The sequence below is a fragment of the Nestor notabilis genome, unplaced genomic scaffold (genome assembly GCF_000696875.1).
Source record: "Nestor notabilis isolate BGI_N333 unplaced genomic scaffold, ASM69687v1 scaffold10943, whole genome shotgun sequence".
NCBI lineage: Eukaryota > Metazoa > Chordata > Aves > Psittaciformes > Psittacidae > Nestor > Nestor notabilis.
Window position 1 is genome coordinate 1 of NW_009922480.1, and position 4,865 is coordinate 4,865.

Consider the following 4,865-nt stretch of genomic DNA (forward strand, 5'->3'; position numbering starts at 1 on the left):
AGCCGGGGGGAGGCTCTGGCCTTCGGGAAGCGGCGTGAGCGCTCGCTGTGGGGAGCGGGTGGCCCTTCCCCTGCTCTCCTCAAGCTTGGAGCCTGGGTGTGAGCGCATCTTTCCCGCAGGCGAGAACCTGCCGTGACGCGTGACCCTGCCGCCTTAGAAGAGTGTTTAATTACTGGTACTGGAGCGAACGGCTCCGTTCCAGCCGCTTGTAGGGAACTTACAGGCTCTGCTGAAGTTGTTGCGTGCTCGGAACTGCCGTGCTTGCCTGCTACTACGGTGAGGTCTCGCACTACCTGTGGTAAGCTTGATCAGAGCTCCTGGACTGAAAAAAAAGGTCTTTGATGTTACAGATCTAAACCGTGCACACAAAGCAGCCAGGAGGTGCTTAAGAACGGGGATTAGTTGAAATAGCTATTGCCTTGGCAATGGTATTGAACAGATACTGTGTTACTGTATCTGTGTCCATTGCTACTTACTGTGTTACTGTATCTGTGTTCATTGCTACTTATTGCATCTGTGTTAATTGCTATGGAGCAGACTAACTTCATTTTAGATACGTGATGCTCTCACATAAGGCTGTGTCATGCAAGTATGTGCAACTTCTAACTTCTAGATCTCTAACTGAAAATTAAAAGAACTACTATTAGATAACATCACTCGTGCTTCTAGTACAGCAGCTCTTTCCTCTTGGAGCAGCTTCTCTCGATGCAGTGTGTTGTGTGGGTTTGTAGACAGGTTCTGTCTGTTTGTGCAGTTTGGTGCGTTTCGTCCTCCTCCTTTACTAGCATTGCATTGTAATGTGTGCACGCTGGGACATGTAAGAAGACTTCCTGAGCAAGGATCATCCCTTCCTATAGGAATCTAGTTTTCATTGCTAGAGGGACATCTCTTGAAATACTAGCCAGTGCTGTGCTTTTTACCAGCCTTACTATTTGTCACAGATAGAAAGCTTCCTATGCAACCACTGGCAGCTGACTTGGAGCCTTAACATTGAATTGGGCAGTGCCAGTACTGCTTCTGCTGTTTGTCAAGCTGCAGCAGAGTGAAAACCAGCTGTGTACCGCATAGTATGTGTTGTTGCTGTTCTGGTCTGTGTACATGGCAGGCCTCAGCAGAAGAAATAAAAGCAAAAGCACATGGGTCTTAGTAGTGCTGCCCCGTGGCCAAGGGTGGTGCTTTAGGTCTTTGTACACTGTGAGAAAAGCAGCTGGCTTTGCTTGGGCTTTTCCCTAGCAGTTGGATGAAGTTGGTAGTTTATATGGCAGTAGTTAGGTAGCCTTCTGTAGTTTAGTATTCTGCAGACCTGCCTTAAGCACGCATGCAGACAGAATGGTAACCTGGGCTCTCCACTCTGTGTTGGAAACAACCCCCGAGTGAAGACAGATGCTATAATAACATGAGAAGATCACTCTGGAATAGGTCTTGTAGATGATAAAAGCAGAGCATCTCAATGCTGGTTTTTTATACCTTCTTAAAGGATAAAAGTCAATTAGCCGTCAAGTACTGCTCCGATAGTCTTAATGAGTTCAGCGGAAGTACTCTGCAGTCACATCTTGGCTGTACAGGAGACGTTAAATACTGTCCTAGTGTTTTCTCGTGGCATAGCAGTGACTGTAGAGACTACCATACAAGGCATAAAACTGAGCTGTGAAAGGCAGTTTTATCTTTATCAGTTGTTTAATGGAATAAGGTAGTGATGGCAACACTACTGGCTGAACAGATGTCTGCTCTCTTTAAGTGGCTAGTAGCTTTGCACAACTCATAGGCTAACCTACGAGTAGTATCTTATGGCTAATAAATTCAAACTAAGCTTCTCTCTCAGTGCTGATGGTCTGGTTTGGTACCTCAAAACTGGTGGGTGGCGATTTTGGAGCTCTCTTGGTAGTAGCATGACCAAATAAAGTCCTGTCTCCAGGAAAGTGCAGTGTGTGAAGTACAGTTGTAAGTGCATAGTGTTTGAATGCCTGTGTATGGATTTCTTACCATGCTCTTAAAATTGCCTCTCAAACTTCTGCTGGTGGTTGCTCATCTCCATTATGGAGTAAATTTTGTTGCTTAAAGCAGTATTTTCAAGATTATGCTAAACTCTGTTAAGAGCCTCTTTGCTGCCAGCTTCATTTAGGCACTTCATTTAGCTTATTAGCTAAAACTTTGTTCTGTATCACTTGTCTGATGAGTAACTGCACGCAGATTTGCTTTCCAGCCCAAATTGTCGAAACATTTTCATGTGAATGGTCCTTCTAACTATGATTAATAGTCAGTCAGTCATTCTTCTGCATTGCTGCCATGCTTCCAAGCTTACAAAGTCTGTTTGAAATCGGAGGCTTGGCTCAAACAGCAAAGTCTCTGGGGACTAAACCAGTGAAGCAGAGAGGTCTTTCTTTACCATGTTACTATGCATGCCACTACTGAAAATATTTGCTTTAAGAGTACAAATAAATCGGTGATTTTAACCTAAGGACTATTTCTGGAGAGAAAAATCCTGCAAGTAATTGTACAGTGATTCAGCTTTCTGTATCTTGAGCTATTTAAGATTCTGCTCGTGCACATAACTGGCCTTGCTACATACAAGAGTTGTGCATTTGGATCAGCTTCTTGGTCCCCTTCCCAAGCAGTCTTTTCTTCCTTCTCATCAATATTAGATGGAAACCGAAGGGTTTTAACATGTCAAAGGTGCATTGCAATTCATACCTGCTGCGTATGTGGTATGTTGGCAAATGATATGGGGTAATGATAGGAGGTTTTTTTCATCTGAGACTTTTGAAAGGTTGCTAAAGAAATAATGTAAAAGATTGAGCTTTACTTCCTGCTCCTCTCCATCCCTGATGGGTAGATCAGCAAAAAGAGCTCTAACTATCCTCTTAGCTTTTGTCTGTATAATTCTTAGTCATGCATTGTGTGTTTCCCCTGAAAGACTATAACTTAGTTTCAGAGAATGTATTACATACTGATGAACACATTTGATTTTGATCTTTTAGACACTGGTAGAACTGATTCACTGAGGAAAACTATACCTGCCCCAGTAACAACAAATCGTGCTGTATTACCTTGGACAAGTGGATTGACTCTTGTTTAAAGGAGACGGTAGCTTCAGGGCTTGGAGGACTGCTACAAGAACTAGAACTGTTTTGGTTTTGTAGTAGAACTGAAAAGCAGGTGTAAACAAGAGTATTGTGTGTCTGCTTCTGGAAAAGGCATTTGTATCCTGTGTCTGTGGTAAATTGCAGGTGATTGATCCAGTCTTTTCTTCTGAAACACGCTAGAAAGGACTTGGTTAGTGTCTGTGTCAAATTCTTTGAAAACAGATTCCCTCTCTCCCTTTCCTGATTGAGCAAAAGGTAGAGGAAAACTTCTTTGGTAGCCTGCCCTGTTCTTGCCTTCTGTCTCAGTCTTGGGTATTACAAGATCTGGCACTGCTACAGTATTTTTGTTGCTTACCCAGTGTTCTTGCTGTCTTGTCTCTTGCTGAGTGGCTTCTTGTTCAAAGTGGTTAAAGAGCTCTCTGAATCAGTTGTAGCTATGAGTGTGTATGGTGAGGTCAAGCTACCTGTTCAATGCAGCAGAGTGTAAACAGTTTGTGAGACTAATCAAAACCTCTTGTAGTATAGGAAAGCTATCTGTGTGAGGCCTCTAATGTTCTTTGTAATCATTAACTGACTGTAGAAATCCAGATTCTGCCGGATCTGGTAAACCCAGTGTCGGGTGAAGATGCCAAACTGCAGACACTAAATATGGCCAACTTCTGCTTTTACGGTTGTTTTTAGCAGCAATAAATTGTGGATTGCAGTACAGTATTTTTGAGGCTGCTCTTAAAATTGCTTCTTGGCACCTCTTAAAAGCAGTGTATTTAAATAGGACATTAAAATTTATTTTTGCCTGCGTTGAGCTGCTTCTGGGTCCTAATTGTAATAACATTTTAAAAAAAAAGGGGGCGTGTGTGTGCAAAATGAAGTCAGATTGTGATTCTGTCAGTGTGGGAAAAGACTGGTTAGGACATCATATTGTAACTGTATTCTGCAGGAGTCCTGGTAAGTAGCAGTGACATTTGCCCAAAGGTCTAAGGCTCCCTGTCTAGTAGAAAGTTGTAAAAATAGCTGTGATAACAGGTTTTGTTTTCTCCATTCTTTGAAAGATGTAAATACTCCTTTTTTTCGTAGGTCAAGAGTAATAGCTAGATAAGAATTGGCTAGTGATGTGTTACAGTTACACGTTAACTTCTTTATATTCTACTGTTGTTTCTTAAAGATAAGATCAAATCTACAAAGTTGTTTTGAGTATCTGACTCCCCTTCAAGTCAAGGCTGGAGAGGGTCAGGTACCTGAGTGCAAGATCTGATAGTACTAGTCACTGATGGGTATCTGGGGCCTCCTTGTGAACATATTCTGTTCCCCAAGGGTGGCAGCCAAAATGAGACTCAGATAAGTCTGAAGAAATACTTGGGCTAAAAGGTATACATAATGTTTTTTCCTCATTGCCTCTGGAAATCTTAAGGGGTAAAGGTGAAAACCTTACAAGGAAAAAGTAAATGCAAAATGGTTATGCTTGTAGTAAAGCTTGCTTTGTTTGTGGCATACAGTTCCAACTGCCAAGCCACACTTAGAAGTGAGAAAACTGCAAAGCAAGAAAACATGGGTGTTTTGTTATTTAATTGCTTTGTATGAGGAATTTTAATGCCTCTTACTGGCATGACTGAGTCTGGACTGTTGAAAACAGCTTGTACATTGAATGTGTTCCAGAGAGGAAATGATCATCTTTCTCATAACAGTGTTAGTATTAAATAAGAGAGAAAAGTGACATAATAGTAAGCTGTAACTTACAGCAGCATATGAAATTGCAAAATTGGTTCTTTCATATCTTTATTAGAG